The sequence below is a fragment of the Pundamilia nyererei genome, unplaced genomic scaffold (assembly GCF_000239375.1).
Source record: "Pundamilia nyererei isolate P.nyererei 1_Seehausen unplaced genomic scaffold, PunNye1.0 scaffold00205, whole genome shotgun sequence".
NCBI classification, from domain to species: domain Eukaryota; kingdom Metazoa; phylum Chordata; class Actinopteri; order Cichliformes; family Cichlidae; genus Pundamilia; species Pundamilia nyererei.
Genome location: NW_005187606.1, coordinates 725,025 through 750,288, shown reverse-complemented (window position 1 = coordinate 750,288; position 25,264 = coordinate 725,025). Strand labels below are relative to the sequence as shown.

The window sequence follows — 25,264 nt, the reverse complement described above, 5'->3', positions numbered from 1 at the left end:
ATGATGGTGGCAGCAGCCGTTCTTCTCTGCGTGAGTAGCTAATTTACGTTGAGTAGGCTAACCACGTTATTACATTAATGCATGTAAGGTGAACTAGCAAACATCATCATAGCTACATGCGGCTGTCCTCTTGTTTGATGGCAGATACTCCCTTCACCCTGGCCAAAAAAGCTAAAATGACCAAAGAAAAAGTGGAAAACAGTTAAACATGAGAGGTTTAGGACAAAGTTTGTGTTTTTTCCATTGCACTGCTTCCAGCCAAGAGTGATACCATATATGCCCCATAGCTGCAGAAAAGGCTAACATTGTTATATTTTTACAAAAAACAGCTGAACATGAGAGGTTTTTGGACCAATTTTGTGTTCTCCATTCTTTAAGCACCGGTTTGAGCACCGTTTGAGCACCGGCACCGTTTCAAAAGTACCGATTTGGCACCGGTATCAGATAAAACCTAAACGATACCCATCCCTAGTCATGTCTCCCTCAAATAACTGCCTCCTTTAGGCTGGAGAAACACTTTATTTAACTAACACATGAGACCAGGCTCAGGATACTTATCTGTGTACCGCTGATGTTGAAAACTTCTTTCATAGAGTCGGAGGGTAGAAAATAAAGAAAATAAACATCAGTAACATTGGTATTTTTCATGTAATCTTCAATACTGTGATGGGAATAACGGCGTTACAAGTAACGGCATTACTAACGGTGTTACTTTTTTCAGTAACGAGTAATCTAACTAATTTCTATTCCTATCGTTACAACGCCGTTACAGTTACTAACAAGAAAATGCGGTCCATTACTATTTTTCAACAAACAGACAGTTGAAGCTGTGTTCAGCTTACCGCACTTTATATCAGTTGCACGGAAGTAGCTGTAAGTAATCTGGACGCTACAGCTTTAAGCAGCTGCGCGCTCCCACGGACGGTAATCACGATCACTGTCTAGCACAACACCTGGAGCTAAGGGGGCAAAACAATCGCATGAGTGCTGCTGTTTGACTGAGGAAGAATAAAGTAGTCGTGGTAAGCCAATCACATGACCACTTAAAGACAAAGCAACAAGGTTTATAAATTGTGTTGATAGGCCACGTAAAACCAGAGTCATGTCTGTCCCGTATTCAGCAAGTGAAAATAAAATAAACAATAAAAGGTGAATCAAATGGACCATTACGGCAAGGCTGGGATGGTTAATTTTGTAAAGTAAATCCGTTGGGCATCTTTCTTCGCCTTTAGACAATGATTCTGATGGCAAAAGAGCCAAACGGGACAGGCAAAAAACCCCCCCCCCCAAAAAACCAGAGTCATGATAAACAATATATACGCGGCGTTTTTTCCTCAATGGTTTCGTCACGTTTACTGTTTAAGGACAGCGCAGCGAGCACTCTCTGCTTATGAGCAAAGAACAAACAAACAAAACAAACAAACAAAAAAAAACAGGGGACGTTTTAGGAGTGACGGAGAGAGAGAGAGAGAGAAAGCGAGTTTTGAGATGTGAGAGATTTGTGACATTTAGCATGTTTGGAGTGTGTAGTTAATGTGTTGTCTTGTGTAGTTAGTGTGTAGTGTTGTGGATAGTTTTGTGTTGTGTGTCAGAACAATGAGGCGACTGCTGTCTCCAGGTAGAAACAGGAGTGATACACCTGCTGCTGTCAGACCTGCAGGTATCAGGCTGTGATGTTCTCCTTTATAGTGGACAGAAATTATTTTTTTGGAGTGGCACAAATAATTTGTTTGGCATCTTATTGAATGCAGAACACCTGATTGTTCTGTAAATAGTTTGCAATGGTTATTTAAAAAATCAAGGTAAAAGGTTAATGGATGCAGATAATTATTTCTGTTTGCAAAACTTGTGCATATGGTTTTAAAATTGACAATTTATATTTGCATTTAAAGTTATGAAATATGATTCATTAAACATGTTTGTGGTTGTTACAGTAAAAACTTTTTCTACTCTGATTTTATGTTTTTTGTCTGATTTTAGATCAATTGTGTTAATACAATGTGTCAAAATGAAAACATAACTGTAAATTCAGACACGTGAGGCTGCGCTGAAAACGATGATACCAAACAAGGCAAATAAACTGTTTTCAAAGGTGAAATGTGGAGTGAAAATCAAAAGTAGTTAAAAATGGCCAATTATACCCTGGACCCCAGAGGGTTAAACGTTTTTTTAAAAGTAACGCAATAGTTACTTTTCAAGTAATTAATTACTTTTAGAATATTGTAATTCAGTTACTAACTCAGTTAATTTTTTGAAGAAGTAACTAGTAACTATAATTAATTACTTTTTCAAAGTAACTTGCCCAACACTGCTGATGACATTCACACAGTTGCTAAGCTTAACCAAATTTTATTCATGTGTCTATCAAATTTCTCAACCACTTACCCAATTCAGGGTCGCAGTGGATCTGGAGCACATCCCATCTGGTTTTGGGAAAAGATCGGGTACACCACAGATAGATCACCAGTTCATCACACTGTGATCAATGCACCAGTGTATCACCAGTGTATCAATGTAACATCATCCTTTTCTCTAAAATCAAGTCACACATCTCAAACAGCAATTTAAAGATGTCGTCACAACTCAAGTCTAAATAGACTTACTTTTGCCCCTTTAAGGATAAAAGTACCCAGTACACATGCACAGCCACACACACACACGTCTCACATTCTTCACTGACCAGCGTTGTGACACAAATATCTTTATCAAGGTCGAAATGCGATGACAGTAATTGTTACAGATTACTTGCCAATATAGGCACCACTACAGCAGGTATTACAGTTGTTAGGTCTGGATAATAAGATGGTGTGTGTGTGTGTGTGTGTGTGTGTGTGTGTGTGTGTGTGTGTGTGTGTGTGTGTGGCTCCATTCACCTTCATTCATCTCATGCCTCTTCAAATTGATGTCATGTTGACTTCACCTACAAGTCCAGTGAAGACAAATGAACTCAGCATTGACTTCCCCTCTGTTTAGCTGATGGATAACCTGACAGATGTCTGATTGATGGCTGATCAGTGATTCCAGTATGGACTCATCCACTCCCAGCATCCCTCACTGAAACAGAACACCTTAAAAAAAACTGAGCGAATATGTCCACATTTGGAACAAAAGCAAATAAACACAGGAAACTAAAATATATTTATCTGATATTCAGGTCAAATATTTGATATACAGTAACTCTGGTAGGAAGTTAGTGGATGTTTTGTTCTGGGTATATTCTTTTGTACGATCAGCACCTTTAGTATGTATAGCTTTGGTTATGGGATATTTTTCCCATAAACCTTTTGCATTTCGAGAGGAATCTGAAGAGAAAAAACTGCCATAAAGCAGAAGTTGTTCCACAATGAATTGCTCTTTCACAATAGAGTTGTGAAAGAGCAGTTTAACCATGAATTATTTTAACCAAAGAACTGATAAAGAAGGAAGAAAAAAAAACTGCACAGGCTTGTATAGAATTAAAACAATGTGATTTGAGAGGTTGGGGTGCTTTCAAATTGAGTGCATTGATTTGGATATCACGTAATTTATACAAAGATAAGCCTTGTTTCACAGAGAATAGCTTAAAGATGTTTTTAGAAATATTTCTGAATGTAATCCATGCAACATGTTTTAGATAAGTTGGAGCAGAGGCATAACAAAAATAAAAACACTTGGTTTTTCTCTGGGCCCCAGGTTCATTTAAGACAGCGTCAGGAAAAGTGTAAGACTATTCAGTGGTTTGCTCTAAAGAGGACAGTGACCATCAGGCTTTTTAACATGGGCAGTTCATAAACTACAGTATGTAAGCCTTGCTTCTAACTGTGAACTCTAACAGTTTAGCCCTCCCCCAACCTAAAAGTCAGTGCGAATGGATCCTTGGGTCTGTTTGTAGACAGTGTAAAACGTGGACGTAGCCACCTTGATGTCCAAATCAATCTTCAACAACTGTTTGGGTCGTTGTAGCAGGCTCTAAACATGCTTTCTAATCATGCAAATTTTGCCATTTTAACACTGGAGTTTGTTTATGTGGATTGGACTTCCATCTGGAAGCAGACTTAGGTGGCACCTAGAGATAATGCAGTATTTGCCACTTTCAGGTTGGCTCAATTTTCTTAACTCTTTCTCTTTTTCTGCCCTCGAGTTGCTTACAGTTTTATCTGATAGTTTTGGACTCATAACACTATATAAACAGAAGAAAGGATCAGATTCCAGGAGGGGAAAAAAAGAAGGAAATTGATTTTTTTTTTATTTTTTAAAAAAGATGGTCCTGAAAACACTAAACTAAAACTATTTCATATTAGGTCCCTTGTCTTTGAATCAGCAGTCTGGGCAGCCAACCTGATGTCACAGCATTAGGTCCATTTTACGCTTTGCAACCAACATCTCAAAGAGCAAATTCTGCATTATTCTTAAAGAACTGTCTTCTACTTACCTCACCCGTCTCCCTTATCCCAAATCATGTAGTTTTTTTCCCCTCGTGCACCGTGTCACGCTGTTCCCATTACATTGATTCCCACCAGGGAGCTGCTCATTGCTGCAGCAGCCTCACACTGAGCAGTCAGATGGTGCTTGTTTAGAAAAGTAACAAGTCAAAATTACAGACACCCTTCTTCTCACAGCTTCCCAGGATGCTTCCCAGACTGACCACTATTCTTCATGGAACATTGCCATTTTGTAACCACTTTTCCACACGAGCCCTCTCAAGTTTTGAAGCATATACAGACATGCACCCGATGATAAACATTGTGGTGTTTTGCAAAGTGACACAGACCGCGATTAAGCTGCCAATTCACATGTGAGCTGAATCTGATATGAGGTTATTTGCTCGTCACCATTTTTATTTCATGCAATATCTCCATTATTGTGTCTGTTTTGTTCCTCCATGTAAAGCCTGCCCAGCTGCTTCATTTGGTACTTAGCTCTCTTTGATGTAGACAAATGCACCAATCAGTAACCCGCTCTTCTAATTATCCCAGTCTCTGTTGTGTGGCAGGCAGGGACCTGCCCCTTCTCATGCGGATGACACTGATGGTTGATTCAGCTTCTGTTTTTTTGTCCTTTCTGTTTATTGCAGGCTTTCATTGCTGACAACTGGCACATGATCTGAGAACATCAAATTTGAGGTAATTATTCCCATTGTCTTGTGCTCTGCAACATAGACTGTGCATGAAGGTGACACACACACCTACACACACTCAAGGACTTGTCCAGCTTAAGAGATACATTGCATGGCTTCAGGGGTGACATTGTGCTTCTGTGGTGCACATTAACTGGTACAGAGAGAAGTGTATTCATATGGGTAAAGTGACCATTCTGCTTGCTTGCAGGTCAGGTCACTACGTAGCCAGAGTGTTTATCTCTGTCAGCATGCCCTTCACCAAAACTACAGGGCTGCTGCTTGCGCTGAGGGTGGTCATTCTGTCTGTCTGATGATATTATTAATGTGCTTACAGGCAGCGCAGGTTTCCAACATTTTTCATATTTGAACATGTTTCCTTGTTCATGTAAATGCTGTTTCTGTTGGATAGTTTTGTTTACGCACAGTACACGTTTAAGGCAGAGGTATAAACTCATCACACCTGCAAAACACTAATCTTCTTTAGAAAAAGGACATTTTCTAAGAAAATAGTTTTTGAATATATATCCAACTAAAACTGTGAAAACATGGCAACTTAAAAATAAAGAACTAATCACCCTCAGTTCCCTTCTACAGACACTGTCCCATATACAGACATTGCTAAGCCTTGGATTTTATGTGTAGAACCTAACATTATACATTTACTGTGGGTGTGGCCAGTTGATTCTCCCTTTAGCTCTTAGTGGTATTCTCTTGTCTACAATGTAAACTGTAATATTAATGTCAACTGGCAGCACATGTTTTACTTTATTTTATTTTAAAGCTCTGACTTGCCCTAAACTAAATCCCTAAATAACTGTCTATGTTGTGCAAATGTCACAGATTCTGCACGCTTCACTGATGCCAGACCTCAGTCAGTGCTGAAAACAAACACAAGTCTTTTCTTCAGCTTCTAGGTTGGAGTGTGATAAGTGAGCCTCCTCACTTATAACAAGATCAATCTGGAACGTTAGGACGTTGCATTCTCTAATTACAAGATTAGCATTCAGAAATCTTGCACTGCTTGAGCTTCCTGCAATATAAACAGTATTTATGCCCTTTCAGTACACTTGTGGGACACATTTAAACAATTATGAAATATTTATTCCAGTTGTAGGATATCTACAAAACATACACTTCACTGTTTGCATGCATGTATAAAGGAGGGGGTGCACATGATGGGCAGAGGTTTATCAGTTTGCAAAAAACTGATGAACCTCTTTCTGAATAAAGTTTGTCAACATAAGAATTAGGAAGACTTTTATATAATTTCATCATCTTCAGTACAAAACATCATCAAAAGATTCTGGGAATCTGGAGAAATCTCTGTGCGCAAGGGACAGAAATCAATATTGGATGCTTCTAGTCTTTGAGTCCCTGAGCAACGCTGCGTTAAAATAGGATTCTGCTATGGAAATCAGAAAGTCACATGTGAACGGAAATGCCTCCATCTTCTCTGGACCAAAGTTCATTTGAAATGGACTGAAGCAAAGTCCAAAACATATATCTCATACCACCTCCCATCGAGTGTAAAGCAAATAGGGAGGCAGGAAAAGTAATTTTTCAACCCAAAGTCATCATGCCTGCTTGCTCAGAAACCATAGACACCACACTTAAACATCCTGTGTACTGTGGAACACTATAGTAACCCAAGACGCTTAACCTGGGAAACCAAGCAAACTGGCCTGAAGGGGGTGTTATGCTATTTTATGACAACTGGGCATCCGTTGCCATAAAATATGAAGAAAATGAGTGCCTGCTTGGTAACTGATAAATCTGGTATGAATATGTATTAGAACGCATACAATATTATGATGGATAATTGACTGGGTCAGAACATGTTCAAAATCGCAGGTCTTGTTTGGTGTTATGTGATATTTAATCCCTAGTGAACTTGGTCCTCAGACATTATCCACTAATGGATATTAAATATTTAGATATTGAGTTCATGGTACAATATCAGAGCAAATACCGAGTGGTTTCTTTCAGATTTGGTACAGTACAAAGCAGTGAAAGCAGTGGACTGAATGACACCTACACAATCATAGACAAAGAAAAAGGGTTCATGGATATGACAGCCGCTAAAGCAGAGAAAAGTTCTTGCAGAGAAAAGTGAGTTAAAAAGACAAGGCATGAAAGGACAAAATATTTGACTGACAAGTGATCCTTGGGGAGTTAGGCACAATGCTGCCAAACTGAAAGAAGCAGGAATCACACAGATTTCCACTTTAAATGTCAAAAGCTGCCATGCAAATTAGGTGTAATGACCCTCTGCCCTGCCAGTAATAGATGTGTAGCATTTTGGAATGAGCTGCTTTATATGTTGATCTCTTGATTTCTTTATACGTTGATTTCTTTCCATTTGAAGCAATGACAGCATTTGTCATGAGGGGTGGCACGTCTTCTGTTGTGTCACATTTCCCACTGACAGATACGAGGAGATTTCCCCAGTGTGTCACTTCCAGTAGGAGGAAAGTACCATTGATCCACGGTGATTGGTGTACAACGCACTAATTAGGGCAAGCTTGAAACAACAGTCACACTGAAAAGGACCGCAAAGGTAGGGAGGCTTTCCACCATGAACCAGTTGTGACCAATTGGATGTTATAAAATTAAAACAGATGATTAAGATCTAACGTTAGCTGAGAGCAGTGGTTCCCAAATAGTATGAAGAAGCATGCTGGTGTAGATTTTGTTTCAACCCTGCATTATAATTCACTAAAAAGTTATGAATACATTTTATATATTTGTCCACATTTCCCAATACAGAGGTGAGTTCTATACCTTTAAAACAGCCTTAAAAAATCTGTCTTCAGTCTGTTTGCTCAACTGCCACATCGAGTAAATTGCCCATCCATCCATCTTCTTCTGCTTATCCGGGGCCGGGACACGGGGCACAGGGGCAGCAGCCTAAGCAGAGAAGCCCAGACCTCCCTCTCCCCGGCCACCTCCTCCAGCTTGTCTTGGGGAACACCAAGGCGTTCCCAGGCCAGCAGAGAGATATTATCTCTCCAGTGTGTCCTGGGTCTGCCCATCAAGTCCCCATGCCATGGAGTAAATTATTAGAGCATAATTCCGGCCACTAAAAACTGCGAGACACTCTCACAAAACCTACCTGTTTTGCTGACTTCTGCTGGCCCTTATCCACACGCATCATCTGTCAGAAGAAGTTGGCTAATGCCATCCTAGTACCAAACAAGCTGAAGAGGCACTTGGAAACCAAACATCCCTTCTGAGAGACACTTCAAAAGAGCCTGGATCTGAACCAGAAGCAACAAGCCTGCTTGTCAGATGGCGTGAAGATGTCTGATAAGGCGATGAGGCGAATTATATGCTGGTAAGGTTTATTGCAAAGCAGAGGGAAACTCAAAATAGTGGCTCTTTTAAAAAATTGCAGTTGCAGTGCTAGGTTATCTGACAGTACAATCAACATACGCAATCCGAAAGCACGACATGTTAGACACAGACACAGAGGTTAGTTTGTACAAATATAAAAAGAGATGTGCCTTGAAGTTTTGACCTACCTTTCAGCGTGCCTCGGGTACTTAAAGTTTCAAAACCATTGTTCGTGAACAAAAGGGTCAGGAAATACAGTTGTTTTGATACTACCATTCATATTATATCATTGCATTTATACTATTAAATGATTATAAAATGATTCATTGCCATTTGGCTTATGCTCACAGTTTGATCTGGTTTTAATATACATATTATTTCGAAGGAGCTGTCTGAGTTGGCAACAAACATGGTATATACCAGGGCAGGCAAGACTTTTGTTTCTACCAAGTCTTGCTCATTCTTGCTAATAGCAGTTAGGCTTTCAAAAAGTTTTCATGCCTCAGCTGTAAAAGGATGAAGGGGTATTGGCTTTCCGACAATACCAGGTGGTGCGTGGGCAGTCGAATGGGCAGCATGGAAACCGAAGTTTGTGAATGAATTACTTGGTAACTTGAAAATGGAGCGATGTAGGATGTAGGAACTGATACAACAGGTTTATCTACCAAAAAAGACAAGTTCGGATCTCCGTGACCTCGACCTGAAAGGTCAGGGGTCAAGTTTTCTGAAAGTCTTCTTAAAGTCTTGTGAACTCAAGAAGGAGTTGATGTAGGATTGATTTAGGCGCATCTAGTAAAAATCTCAGACGAGTGAATCTTAACGACCCCGAACTCATAGATGAACTCACCTACGAACTCACTCAAAGGTGAGTTTGGGGTACTGTTAGGCTGAGAGGTAGCTCGGTCGTCGTTCACTAATGTTGATCTACCAGTCATATTAAGTGTGTGTGTGTACGTGCTTGTGTGTGATTGATATCTTTTAATAAGTGGTTAAAAGTAAACATATAAAAAGGACTGCAAGATATTCGTGTGCGCGTGTGTGTGTGTGGGTGGATACATCTAACACATGTTTTGAAACTTCTAAAGACAAAAAAAACACTAAATCTGTTAAGTCAGTAATCAGGTGAGTACATTGCATCACATAATGAAAAACACATGCACATTTATGCACTTTTAATTTAGAGGTATGAGAAGTCCGCTGTGTTTTGGTTAATTACAGAAATAGAGAGAGTGAGAGGATGAAGAACAAATAAAAATAAAAATATGGGAATGTGAATTTTAAAGGACAGCAAAAGAGAGACAGAAAGACCGATAGAGGAAGGACTATTTGCTAGTCGTGCTGCCATCATCCTGCCAAGGCAACTCGGAAAATTGCTTTGACTATATTTAGCAACAAAAGACAGCAAGGGTCTGATGCACACACATGTAGACACACGCTCCTTGGCGGGGCCGTGATTTGCAGTTGACTGATGATCAAAACAGCATGGTCAGCTGTATCTTTTCACATGCGCGTACACACCCACACACACAGTGGCTGGTAGTTGATAGTGTGGTCTGAAGTGGATCGTGCTCATTAGGTGGGGTTTCAGATTGGGTTCTATTTATAGCCGAGAGCAGGCAGCAGGCTCAGCAGTAGCAGCGGCAGGATGGAGGTGTTTGAAGTAGCACAAGCCTCCAGTGGGCCATTCTAACGAGATGCATCCGGAGCCGATCGCTCTCAGAGCTGCAGGAGTTCAACTCTGAAAGTTAGCCTGGTGTGGCTTAGTATGATCCAGGTCAGTTAAATATAGCACTTTTATTTGACGGGATTTACTTAGTATTGTATGATGAAAGAAGCTATTTCTAACAGCTGGCTCTGGCACAATGGATGTAAAATGCCCTGTTGCTATGTGACACAGGTCACTCTATCTTTTCCTAAAAAAATCAACAACAAAAAATCAGACTTTTTTTCCAGTTGTTGCCGTTTGAGTATGTGTTCAAGTGTAGTTGTGCCAGAAAGCCACAATTTCTACTTTTTGAAACTATGTTTCTAATGTTTTTTCCACACTTGCACAGATGGTGTTATGTCTGTGGTGTTGTGGTGTTATGTCTGTGGTGTTGTGGTATTATGTCTCGTTGATGACTGTTTTTAATTATAGGTTCATGATTAAGAACAGAACAAACAGATTAGGGTAAGATGATGGGCAACTAGAACAACTTTGCCATCCTTCTGAGTGCAATTCTAGTCAACCATATAAGAATCAGGTTTTTATGTTGCTCTCTTAACTCTACCTGCTTTATACAACATCTGTCATTCACACTAGCACCTTTTTTTTCTTAAGTGCTTGCTATCTAATAATAATAATAATAATGTATACTTTATTGATCAATGTGGGAAAATTCCTCTCTGCATTTAACCCATTCACTCAGTGAAGCACTGACACTCTGATGGTTGCATCAGAGACTACTTGAGGATTAACATCTTACCCAAAGATATTTGGCACCCAGACTGTAGCAACCAGGAAATGAACCGCTAACCTTCCTATTAGTAGATATCTCCTGAATTCTAGCTCCTGAGCTAAAGCTACTCCATAATGTTGGCTGTGCTTTTGTGATATATGTGATTCAGCTGGACTGATAATTTAATGCAAACTGTCCAGCTCACCGACTCTATTGAGCACCAAAGCAGAATCAACAGATGGCTTTGATAAGATCTCTCTGAATAATAGGATGTCTTCAGGTGGTTGTAATCATAGATCCAGATTTGCTAAACAGAGTAACAGTTCAGGGTTTCACACAAAGACAGTGGTCACCAAGAAAAACACTTTCACTGTGTTTAAATTAAAATTCATTATTGACAATTAATTGATTATCTGACCAGGAAGCAGATGCAAGCTCTTTTCAAAAAAATAGCTGTGAGCAGCATCGGGTTGGCTATGCAGTTCAGCACAGTTGCCATGGCAATGTTTTTCGGGGTTTGAGGTCCGAAGACCATCTCTGTCAGTTTTTCCAGAGGTTAGATAGTACAGTAGGAGTTACTTAAGCCTTTAAATAGAATCGTACATGGTGGTCATTTCTATTAAGTTGGTATTTGTCTGACATTATTATGAAGATACAAAAGACAAAGCGTCAGTGCTAAATAGGCAAAGTTCTTCTTTACTGCTGTCAAAGCAGTCAGTGCACTTCTGTAAATAACAGTTCTTTTAATGGTTATTTGAAAATGTAAAAGTCAGGTTGGTGTTTTGTAAAATGAACAATGTCTAGCTCAGAATGATATTCATGTGTTGATAAAACACTGAAACTTTGATGATATTTGTCATATTCTTTGCTTTTTCTGCATACTGGCTGACAGGAATGTTACTGCTTTTGGTTATAGGTAAAAGTACTAAAAAGATTGATTTTCAATCTATTAAATTATTGCTGTGTAAAATACATAAATTTTACACTTCTTGTCAGTCGACCCAGTAACAGGTTATATTTCACTAAATGCCAACCTCATTTTGTCCCAGAGGAAAAGTCAAAAGATCACAAGAGTCAACAGGTCTCCTATCCATCCATGTTTTTCTATATTTCAGTCTGAACCAATCAGCGAGCGCTGCCATCTCCCACAGCCGCGCCACCTTTCTCTATCCTAACAACTCTTTCAGGTAGTGCAGCTGGATCCAATTATAGCGATCACTAACAAGCACCTTCAGCAGCTCCCAGTTACATTTAGGGTCTTGCTTGGTGGGTCTAATGTGGCCTTAACCAAAGGTAACAACTTCACTAAAAACCAATGTGATCGTTAAAATTGTTTACATCTATGAATCAGAGTGCATTATTAATTTTAAAAAGTCCTTCTTGAAATGTTTAAGCTTTAGTAGTTTCTCAGACAGTAAGAATAGAGTTTTGACTGATCTTGATTTTTCATGTTTTGTTTTGTTAAAAAGTCAAAGTAAAGAATTATAAACTAATTGACAGGGTGATTTTATTTTATTTTTTTAAGCACAACAACTGGAAATGACAGTTTGCCATTGCCATGAATCACTTGCGCCAAGCATTTGCAAAGTACTTCAGCTTGAGTGTTCCTTTTTTTTTTGGCCTATCAGGTCTATCAGTGCTTGGTAAGAATCCATTGTACATTCAATGATTTCTGTTAGTCTGCGTAATGCCCCGAAAGGAAAAAAGAAAAGAAAAGAAAAGGCTTTTGTCTCAGTCGTGTTATTTGGAGACTGGAGGTATCGTGACATCAGTTAGAGCACAGACAGTTGAGGTCTTATTTCTAATTACCCCACTGTTTTTTGTTTTTGTTTCTAGATTCGTATTACAGTTATTGTTCAAAAACTTTGTCGTCTTTTGTTCCCCACATACAAATGTGGGACTCATGTATCACCACGCTCTTAATTCTCTCTTGACCTTGTCGGAATAAACACAATTCATCTACAGTACAGTACAAACACTGGATCTGATACAAAGGTAGGAACCAGATAAGACTGCAAATTTTACAAGGTATTAACATTTTATGCCATCTCCTTCTACCAACCTTCTCCTCTACAGGAGCAGTTAATCCGGGTTCTCCCTCTAGGGCTGATAAGAAATAGAAATAGGAGGAGGCTATAAAGCCATATAATACATCTTGCACTGCGATCATATAGAACAAGTGGATGAGATTAAGCAGCCTACATGAAATCCTCAGATGTAAAGAAACAAAAAAAGTTTTAAAGATGCATCAAGACGTGAAATATTCTACACTTGGCAGGTAATTAATAAATCAGACTAAAGCAACTGTGTCGTGTATATCAGCTTTTCCTTATATCCAACCTGCTGTTTCATAGCTTCGGTGGATTAAAAAAGAGCAACAAATCCAGTTAAAGCTGGTATTTTAAATACATTCTGGTGTTTTAATTTGTTTTGTAAGTTTATGTTGGCTCAGCTGTGCATTACAAGGAAGAGACGACTGCAAGAGGCAGTTGAAAATCCTTGAAAAGGCAAGTTCAAGCTTGAATTAAGAAGAAACTTGTGTTTTACCCATCTGATCCCAGCTGAAATGCATTGAAGCTCTTAATGAGTTATTTGCTGTAAGTATTTTTATGAATTAACTGCTTTAACTCTGAGTGTTCTGTCAATTTCGTGGATTTTTTAAAAACAGGATCGAAGTAGCTCTTAAATCTTGAAGCAGATCCAAAAGTAATACTGAGGAGGAAAGAGAAGTATACATCAGAAAGCCATACTCTGCCTTTGCATCTGAAAAGACACTGACGTGGGAGTGTCATTTCAAATGCCCCTGTAGATGTCATTTAACAGAATGAACATCTACAGGGGCATTTCCCGTTGACTGAATGAAATTACACTACCTCATCAGTGTTATCTTGTTAATCTATGTAAAAGAAAAGGTGTGCATGGAACAAGGAGCTGCTGAAATCAGAAAGATACAAAATCAAGTATGTGATCCTTATTTGTTTTTTTTTTCCGTAGTCCTTCCTTCTGTCCCGGGTATTCTATCATTATTTCTGCAATGCTGCCTGCAGACACACAACGCCCTACTTTGGTACAAATCGTATTCCTGTTCTAGAAACAGTCGCCATGAGCGACATGGGCTAGAGGAGAGGAAGCATTGCTTGGCAGTTGCCTTAAAGAACCGTGTTTTGACACGGTCAGGTGGGAGATGTATTCTGTGTCACTAGTATTGCTGGGAGGATCTGGGGTGTTTTACTGTGTAAACATGCCTCAGTTTTCCCACTAATGCTTTGGAAATTTGAGCCCTGCAGTTTGTTGTTTTTTTTTTATATGAGTTTATGTTATTAAAAAAATGTAAATTCGAACTTCTGATTGGATTATAACGTGATATAATACAGGATCACCACATTTTATCATATTGATGACAGATCTTGAATTACATCTATAGTATAACTTCACCATGTTTCAGATTCTGAGAACATATAAACAGCTATAAAAGCAAAAATATTTGATATGTCAAAATATTAATTGATGACCACATTCAATTCAGACACACTAAAAGTACACATTGCTGTTCTGAACCCAAGTTTGCTTTCAGAACTGCCTTTAGTGGCAGTAGTTTAGGACAGCGGTCCCCAACCTTTTTTGCGCCATGGACCGGTTTATGCCCGACAATATTTTTACTGACCGGCCTTTAAGGTGTCGCGGATAAATACAACAAAATAAAACTAGTACCGGTACCGAAAAAAAGAAAATTTATTCATAACACACGTGAAAAGACCCAGGAAAACAGAGTAAACGATAAAAACGATAACAAAATAACGCTGAAAACCGATAAAAACCCTGAAAACTATACATTTCACACCTGAGCCTCAACTCTCGCGGCCCGGTACCAAACGACTCACGGACCGGTACCGGTCCGAGGCCTGGGGGTTGGGCACCGCTGGTTTAGGAGGTAGTGCTGCTTATATAGTAATTGAAAGGTTAGTGGTTCAATCACTGGCTGCTCCAGTCTGCATGCCTCAGTATCACTGAGAATGACAGTGAACCTCATGTTGCTCCCCAATGTGTACACTGCAGTGTGACTGGTAGGAAAAAAAAGTGCCTGAGTGAATGAGGCATACTCAAGTAGAAAAGCACTGGATACCAGCAGTTCGGATCCACTCCATTGACCTTTAATTACTTGTTGTATAGATTCAAATGTTGGAAACATTCCTTAGAAAACTTGGTCCATTTTGAAATGATAGGTACGACAAATCCCAAAGGTCCTATTAGATGGACATGTGATGGCTGTGAAGGCCATCACATGTCACTGTGAGTACAGTGGACCAACATCTCTGAAGAGTGTTTCACCTCTGTGAATTAATGCTACGAATAATTGAGGTATTTTCTCAGGGCAAAGACAGAAACAAACAGGGCACTACTAATGTCATCACTAATGTTGCCCATGTACCTGATGAATATCACGTGGACCAACATGTTGTAACTGAATAAATATTGCGACAGTGTGTGGGAGTTCTATATGACTGCCTTTATCAAGCTTTGTCCTCTGACGTACCTGTCACTTATTTGGTAATAGTATCACGTGTTCTAATCAAAATTAGAAATATTTTATGAATCGGTGCATATTTTTTGTAGTTGTTGTTGCTCAAAATTATGCAAGTGTGTTCAAAACAATAGAGAATGTAAAGGTAATTTATGCTGATTGTAGAAGTGTTGCTAATCATTCCTATTCTGCTTTGGACCTTTGAAGTGAGAAGTAACTTTTACGTGTTCAAAGAGTTCTGAACATGTAAAAATTAAAGCTTTTTTTTGGTGAGAGAAGTTCAACAGGAGCATGGACATAATGGAAGAAAGCAGCTTCAGAGATTGACTGAAAAAAGGAGCTTTAAAAAAGAACGTGGAAAAAAAGGCCAAGAGGGAGAAGAAGGCATCAGCCAGAAATGTCAGTTGCCATTGTGTAAAATACCAAGAGGGGAAAAAAAGAGGGATGGGTAAAGGGAAGAGGGAGAGGGCTGAAAGAAAAGAGAAAGAGTGGCTGTTAGGCAAGCAATTAAAGTGAAAGGAGTGTTCGATGGGGTGAAAAGAAACCGACAATGATAGGATGATGAAAAAGTACAGAGAGAAGAGGATGGATAGGAAAGGAGTAGAAAGAGCAAGGCGAGAGCCGGAAAAGATGTGAAGGCAGATGGGTAGCATAAAGAAAGAAAGGAGGCGTAGCAAAAAGTCGGGGAGAGACAGATTAAAATGTCAGAAAGTAGAGGGCACTTCTCGTAAACCCAAAAATCCAAACCTCAGTGGAAATATGAGAGAGAAAAAGTTCGGATGAGCAGAATGAAGAAGCAAGCATGAAGGGAAAAACACAAAAGTGCAGTTCTGTTTACAGTTACCATTTTTGGAGCATGGAGCTTTGGGACTATTATGGACACATTATGGAAAAAGATGCTCGTAATTTGGAAAAATTGGGTAATTTGAGAGCAACTTTTCTTCTTCAATCTATTCATTGTTTCCAAATTCCAAAGTCTTAAGAGCGATGTGTTCAAATAAAGTTTAGAACAGATTTGACAGGCTTTCAAAACAGCTTTAGTAAACCATGTAAAGACTATGAATAATGAAAAAACAGCATTGTGGTTCATCCACCCTGCAAGAAATACAAATACTGCAATATTACATCTGAAAGATGTTAAATAAAATGTAAAAAAGAACATATGCAAATGCACCGTGATCTGCTTCTCACCCCCTCTTTATTCAAACAGTGTTTCCTCTTTTCCACACAGATGGTTGAAATTTAAAGTCCAAAATTTATATTGTTTTTTTTTTTTTTTTAATTGGATATCATCACATTCACAAATATAAAATTACAAATATTTTGATGTTTATGTTGTCATAACTCCTGCATCCCTCCATCTGTGTACATTTACCTGTGTTAGTATTTCATTTCCTGGGTCAAACTTTCAGTTCTAAAAGTGACAGCTTGTGAAACAAAGCCATCGTTAAAAGCAAAGTTCAGATGTTATATACAGGGCTGCTTTAAAAGCTGACACATCATCAGGTTTTCTGCTGACACAACAGTTGGTGACAGACTACAACAACAACAGCCTACCACTGACTTTTCTCAATTATGAACTATACTGCTTTACACACTCCATAATATGTCACAGATCTAAAATACTTCCTTCCTTTATGGTGACTTTAACCTCCCAAATATTAATTTTAAAAAGTACCACAGACTGCTAGTGTGATTGCACGAGGCAATGGACTAGATTTCCTGCCTCAGGATTTTACCAAAGACCAAAGACCGTCTTTGTACTCCAGTGTTCAAAGATGGTCTACTAAACACTGGATGTAAACATGGCTGTACCGCTTGGATCTAATTTATCCTAAGAATAAATTTGAAGCTTGAGTGAATTAATTATTGGGACAGAAAAGTCTGTTATTAAATCTAATGCCAGAGAATAACTCCGTCAAATGTCTGGAGGTATTCTCCAGGCAAACATTAGGCTGTTGATGGCAGATCTGCTGGTTCTCATGTTCTCCAATCAAGCTGCATGCTGCACAGAGCTCATCTGTGAGCAAAAAAAGAACACCCGGGAAGCTGGACAGACGAGTCAATATAAATCTTACTGAACTTACACATAAGCTTCTCTAGTAAATCACTGTTAAATTCTCCTGACTTATGTCTTGTTATAATGTTTCTTTGTTTCCCCGCTCCATCTGTCTTTTCTTCCTCTCCCTCCCACTCACTTTCTCAAGGGCTGCCAACAAACCCAGGTAGACACGTGTAGTTTAAGCTGCTACAGGTTTTGGCTGCCATGTTGTCTGTGCAGGGGTATCCCCAGATGGTGCACACTCAAATTTAAGGAAAAACATGTTACACTGCAAAGCTTTTCACACTTCTACCACTTTGGTGAAGGTGAGACAGAGAAGTTGAAAAGTGATTGAGGTGGGAAATAACTGCTACAAAGCTGCGTCGTGGGCAGTCGCAGACAAGTGTAACAACATAACTGAACTCAGGAGTGTTCATTTTCACATGTTGTTGTTACTGGGTGAAACCCTTGTTTCTCCAAAATGTCATATGTTCAGAAAATATCCCCTGAGACCAAAATGACTGTTGAAAACAACAATTCTTAGGGGATTTGAAAGGTTGTTTCATAGGTTATCATAGTTTTTTACCACACCGGAGAGCTAAAGTGTGTTCTCTTTGTCATATCCAACACAAGAAAGTAAGTATAAATAAGATATATACAATATACTTGGCTTATACAAGATTCAAAAATTGTTTTATCATCAATTTGCTTGATTTACAGGACATATTAGAAAGGATTAAGACAAGATAAAAGGATACTCCAGGGAATATATAAAAATCAAACCTATAAACCAGGGGTGGGGAACTCAAGGCCTCAGGTTTTAGATATCAACCTGGATCAACACAACTGAATCAAACAATTAGTTCATTATTAGTCTCTGGAGAAGTTCAAGACATGTTGAGGGTGTAATTTATCCAAATAAATCAGCTGTATTGGATCAAGGACACATCTAAAGCCTGCAGGACACCAGGAGTTCCCCACCCCTGGTATATACAATAGTTTCAATGATCAACAGCAGCAGGTTTGACCGTCGTGCAGCATTAAAAGATTTATCACAGCTGCGACAAATTCTCAAAGTAAGTTTCAGTAAGAGGTTGCAAAATGTAAGTCTTAAAACCGATAGCCTTTTAGTTGTAGCACTGCTGACATTGTGACATGAACAGAAAAATGTCCTCATGTGATGACTTACACAATTATTTTAATATTTTTACATTGACTTCCATTGAAATGAAACACAAAGGTTTTCTTGTCAGTTCCAGCAAGAACAGGGAAAGTGAACCCGTGTTGCTGATCATCTGGTGGAGTGAAAAGCTGTCCAACCTGTAAATCCAATTCAACCCCAGCAGCATATTTATATTTCGAAATATTTATGCGCAGCATTTTGCAAACTATGTTAAAAAAAAGAATTAACCTGACCTGAAATTTCAGGACACCTTAAAAATCTGCAAGTTGCAAAGATACTTGTAGTAGTAGAATATTAACTGAGAAATGTTTCCATACTACAGCTTCCGTGTTTGGGTGGTTGTAGCTCAGGAGCTCGAGTAGCTCATCTGCAAAAAGGTGGTTAGTGGTTCATTTGCTAGCTGGATAGCAGAGCAAGACACTGAACCCCAAGTCGCTCTCTGTTGGAGTGTCAATGTTAGTTCTATTCATCATAACTACCCATATTGTGTTGGTTTTGTGACCATGTTCACTCCCAACAGTGTCAAGCACTTGACTTTATGGTCAAAAATGAAAGCATGTGTTCATTTCTCTGAATATTAATGAGCTGCTTGGGTAAAAAGAAAAGCCTTGCAACACAGTAGCTCTTGAGGACTGCCAGGGAGCAGCATATAATGCCCCACGAGGATTTGAAGACAACCGCAACATTGTAAAAAGTCATCTGTCATAAGAAGTCCACAGCTCCCTTTTGCTCAACTTCCCTCCTAAATACATATTTGATCAGAGAGCCACACTAGATTTACCCACTTGTTTCTCCCATCAGTTTGTTAGAGAGCTTGTTAATGACTGAGGCACTCATTAGCAGACACTTGTGCTCTGTATACAGGACAAGAGTGCTGCGCTTTCAAAGAGCCAAATCATTTATTTTACCCTCATTAAACCAAAACCCGTTATCTCAAATCTGATTATCCACCCGTCCCTGCTGACTATTAGGAAATAAGGTAATCAGGTCTGGTAATAAAATTAAACTAGAGATTTTGGACTTCGTTTTGTTACATAAATTTCTTTTGTAGTATTCCTTTACCGTTAAGCTGTCAACAGAAATGAGACGCCTTCTGAGCTGTATGATGTTGCCTGAAGTGTAGTTGTAAAAAGTAAGGGTTTCAAAAAAGAAAAAGCCTGACACATTAATAACTCCACGGAGAATTATTCAAAACACACTCAGAATGGTTTTGATTTGTAGGAGGTTTTCAATGGCCAAAACTTACTCATTGCAACCTCTGACACACATCGCCTGACAAGGTTATTCAAGTTTTCAACGGCTCACTGCAGGTGAGAGATTGGAAACCTCAAACTGGAGCACTCACAGAGGAAAGCAATATCCTGAATAAGATCTCCTTCACCTTTCTCTCACTCTTCTAGACAAGTTTTTTATGAAACCCGTGCAAGCTTTCTTTGGCATCTGTTGGCTGACTTCTGAGCATTGCATTGTAATTTCTCACACTGCTCTTCAATTTTGAGTCCTCAGCAACTTACTGTAGGTGGTTTATTTTTTCTATTTGTTGCAATTTTTTTTGACTATATATACAGTAAATTGAATGTGCGCAGGCAGCTCTCAAGTTTTAAATATATGAGGGTCTGACTCCACCATGTCTGACATCTCAAAAATAGGTGTGTCAGTTATTTGGATGGGGCTATGCAGGTTGGGTCAGGCAATATTTAAATCCAGTTCATGATCTCATTCTCTCCAGGTACAAAACTGGAAGCACAACTCAAGGAACAACAAGAATAGATACAGAAGTCGAAGTAAAGAACCAACATGTGCGAATGCCTTAAATATGCTTAAAAACAAGATGCCTCTGGGTTTTTGAATATATTGGAACTATCTCAGCAGGACATTTTGTTTTCATTATTATCACTCATAATAATTTAACTGCTTACATTGCAAGCAGTTAAATTACTGCTGTGAAAGGAAACAGTTTATTGGTCTAAATGTTTTTTTGCTAAAGCAAATTCATGTTTTAGCTCCTGCTTCTCATTGTTTCTGCCATTCTTTCTTAAGCCCACCTCCTTAACTCGGTCATTGGTTTTTACACGCGATCATTCAAAGGGTGCCGCTGAGAAAATGGCTTTGTGCATTTGGTGCGCTTGATTTGAACCAACACATAGGGGATATGTGTGTGAGTATGTAGGCAATTTATTGTGTGCAAATTAAAGTCCTCTTGCAGGCAAGTGCTTGAAGGGTGGCCGAACAGATGAATGTGTGGGTGACTGATGAATTGTAAATATGATAAATGACAGAGATGAATGGGGATTTAATAGGGCATTGAGATGGATGAATAAACAGATGTTCAGCTCACTGCAGGGACAAAAGATAAATGGCTAAAGAGGTGGGCACACAGATGGATGCATGACAGTGCCGAGACAGATGCATATGGTGTTGTTTGAAAGTTTGTTTCGGAAAATTTCTGTGAGATCAGGATTGTGTGTGAGTGTGTCTGTCAGAAAACCTATGATGCAAAAAGGTGAGAAACACATGGAGGAGAGATCAAAGTGTGGAGAAAGATAAAAAGTTCAGAATGAGATGGATAAGGAGACTTTTTAAGAGCAAAAATTTTATCTGCTGCTCATTTATATCTGCTCGGTTTTAACTTCACTGCCAGTTGTTGCTAGACTAATAAAAACAACTTGGAAAAAAAAGTTAAACCCATGAAAGGATATTCAAGAAAGAAGAAAATCCATGAATAAATAACTGAAAACGGCAACAAAAAGATTGACATTGTGACTAACATCTTAGTTAAGCTCAGAGTATACAGTGGTAAAGTGAATTGATGACAATGGAATGAAAAAGCTCCACATATTATCTATCAGAACCATTAAATGCAACAACATTTCTACAGCATGATGATACATTAGAACTTTTTACACTCTACAGTACTGTATGTTTGTAAAGAATGATGTCTTCCAGTCTTAGTGCAGTCTCAAAAACAATAAACACAAAGAAATAAATTTGAGTGAAATGCAAATGAAACACATAAAAATCAATGGATTCAAATAATGAATAAATTTTTCCTAACTTGTAAGGTTTTCTAAATAAGTCATTTAGGAAAGTCTGCTTGGTATAAACTAAGCATAAATACATACGAGTCATGCTAATTTGATTTGACCAGATTCCATTAAATGTAACATTTAAGATTATCGAACAAAATCACACGTGGATATGTACACGTAGTTAAAAAAAATTACACATTTACACCAAACAGATCAATCCACCACAGAGTGCTGCTCATGCTGAATGTAAACACAGAACTCCAGATTGATTTTGCTAACTGAAATTCCAATAAAGCTTATGAAAACAATGCAGTACAACTATATCTGCAACAGCACTGAAGGAAAGCAAGAGAGCAGAAAGAAAGTCATTATAATATGAATGCAAAGCAAGAAGCAAGCAGCGTTCACAATGTCTAGGAGGATCCAAATATTGTAGTTTCCATTCTGCAGAAAACTTTTTACTTTACTTTTATCATCACACTGTTCAGTACATAAAGCAGTTTCATGAAAAATGCCACCCTGGTATGTTTTTACAAAGCTAAAGCTACAAGTAGCAGTGATATGAGAATACACAACAAAATAACTGACTATTTCTAAGCCTAAATCAAGTAAGATTGATGTAATCAGATGTTGCGACCATTATTAAACAGAGCAACAACAAAACTAATGTGGCAAAACTTTGGTTTGGTTTTGAAGTATGATGTGTGCTGTGGATTACAAGGTGGCAAAGATAATAAAACGGAGGGAAAACATCCATCTCAATCTGCTGCTCTTGAATCATATTCTTGTTAAATCAATGATGCTCAGTCTGAAAACAGATTGACAGCAGGGGAGGAAGTGACAAGCTGAAGCTGAAGCTGCTCTCTAAAACACTCGGTAAACATTTCACTTCATTGTGATTCTTTGTATTGTAGATTGCTGATTGTCAATAGAGGGTATCTCTGTTGGACATAATGGGATTTTAACAAGTTTAGAGTTGGGAAAATATTGTGGTTAAAAATCTATAGCATCATGAGCGGTCGGTACATTTACAGATACAGCCACAGGGTTCTGCTATTCCTGGATGTAGATTTACTTTCCCCAGTGAACATACTGTTCCTTTTAATTTCAGTCTTACCATGATGTGGTGATTATATCACAAAATTGTTTAATTATATGGTTTGAATGTGTTTAGACAGTATTTTATATTAAAATATATTCACCTATTGGAATTTGGTCATTAAATGTTGGTGAGCAAGATCTAAAAATGCAAAAGGATGAATAAATATTTGCAGTCAGTTTGACCTTTCACGTTTTCCGCTGCATATCACCAGCCTGAATAAACAGTCATTAATTTTGATTTAACCTATAAAAAATGTACATTTAAAAAAAAAAGTCATTTTGCACAAACTTCCAACAGCAGTACTGCCACCTTACTCCTCTCTTAAACCTGGTGGACTCAGATACAGGTATGCTCTTAATTATTTTAGTGTTAGAGCATTTAAATATATGGAAATCATTTCTGTATCATTTTATGATGCATTTGTCTATAAATTTGCCACACCTACAGATTACAGAGTTGGAGTTTGATTTTGTCTTGAGTTGGAAAAAATAGATGATAATACCAGTTTTATTAATAATCTGTGTATTTGACCATTAAAAATTGGACATTTTCAGCTCTTCAGAGTCTAAAAATTCGACACATACTTTATGAAGAAAAATGAGAAATATACACATATCATTCATTTTAATAGAAATCATTCAGACCTTTGTAAAATTACTGGAACAAAATGCTAAAAACAGAATATAACAGTTACATTCACAAATAAAATCGGTGAAAATTCCAGTTAGAAAAAATAACATTTTAGGTGGTCAGAGATGGGGGTTTGTATCTTGTCTGTTATTCACATTGAATACCGTAACCTCCTGACATAGTATCTGAAACTTGTCTTTTAGAGCTGACAGCGTTAACGGGAATGTAAGTGATGCATGACAGCTGAAGTGAATAGGTAAAGAAAAAAGTAAAGTAGTTCTCAATCTTTGATTTCCTTGTAATGGACCATGCACTGGGTTTTGAAATCACACCCTGGACATAAAAAGTAATGTGTGTGCTGGGGTTTGGAAACTGTGGTCCTCCTTCAACTCTTTTGGGAAAGCTTTCCTCGGGTTTTAGGAGTGTGTTTATAGGAATTGTTGACCGTTCGTCCTGAAGAACATTTGTGAGGTCAGATACTGATGTTGGACGAGAGAGGTTCTCCTGGTACCTGCCAAACTGAGACTCATTAATCGGATTGCCAGATTGGAGAAGCATGGTTCGTCACTCAAGAGAACATGTCTCCACTGCTCTGGAGTCCCGTAGCGGCACAGTGTTTCACAGCACTGTATCCGATGCTTTCTGTTGCACTTTGCAAGGTAAGGCTTGGATGCAGCTGCTCGGCCATAGAAACCATTCCATGATCCTCTCTTTGCGCTCTTTTAGACCTAATCTGAAGTCAGTGATGTAGATGGATGAGTGAGTACTTTTGGCAATATAGTGTAGGACTGCCCGCACAACAAACTAAACATACAGTAACTGCTGTAATGATTTGATTGGGCTTTACTATCAGTCATCATGCACAGGACAGTTAATGATAAACCACTTAACTGTGACTTTTAGCATATTTCACCAAGTTCAAGACCAGGAGAATAAACAAACCCTGCCTCAGGTTACATGCTAATGTACTCCTACCCCCACTGCTAGTCCCAATCCTGGACAAATGGAAAGGTTGTATCAGGAAGGGCATCTATGCAGATCCATCCATTATGGCAACCACTTAGGGAATAAGAGAGCAGCTAAAAGCACCCACCCAGGGCAGAACTTAATGTGAAGCATTGGTGGGAAGTGAAGGATAGTTGTCTACTGTTTACTGTGTGCTGTATGTTTATTTCAGCTTCTATTAGGGCTGCAACCAAAGATTATTTTGGTCGACTAATCTCCCAATTTTTCTTTGATTAGTCAGTTAGTCAAGGATCATTTCAATAACTCTTATCTCAGCTTCCTGTGAGCAAACCTCCTGTTCTAGGCTCAGATATCTCACCTGCTCAAGTCTACCCACCTGTGAATATCATGAATGTCACCCTGTTGCCTTGTCCCACAGCAAAATAATGACCCAGGAAACATCCGTTTGAAAATAATCAAATGTATTTTTAACATTAAGTCAATAGGACTGTTGGAATAAATATGAAATAAATAAAAATATTAGGTAATACAAATTAAAGTACTAGTACTATTTAAACAAAAAATGCAAATAGGAAAATAAAAAGGGCAGATACAAAAATATTTTTTCCCACTCCAGAATAAGTTTCCAACATTTATAGATAATTCTGTTCATAAATTCATGACTGCGGTGGATATGCTCTGGAGTGAGGTGTTCCCTTATCTTTGAGATGATGTTCCCAGCTGCTGATAGCTGATAAAGATGCTCTCTGTCATGACTTCAACCATTTGAGAGGCACATGAGCTCATCTATATGCCTGTGCTTCATAATACTAAAACAGGAATAGACTATTACTAATCACAAATTTGGTTATATATTATGTTTTGTCAGATAGTGTTGTGTTCAATGCCAATTAAACTGTTTCATTATTTATAAATATACAAT

General features: G+C 38.5%; 1 protein-coding gene across 2 annotated transcripts in view; it reads left to right on the top strand.

Moving 5' to 3' along the window:
* Positions 1–25,264, top strand: part of LOC102199034 (protein phosphatase 1 regulatory subunit 29-like) — a 196,292-nt gene that overhangs the window by 136,778 nt on the left and 34,250 nt on the right. For both annotated transcript variants that reach the window (XM_005747816.1, XM_005747815.1), the window contains one exon: positions 5,054–5,102. The gene's annotated coding sequence lies outside the window, so the exon portion shown is untranslated. The remainder of the gene's footprint in view (positions 1–5,053; positions 5,103–25,264) is intronic.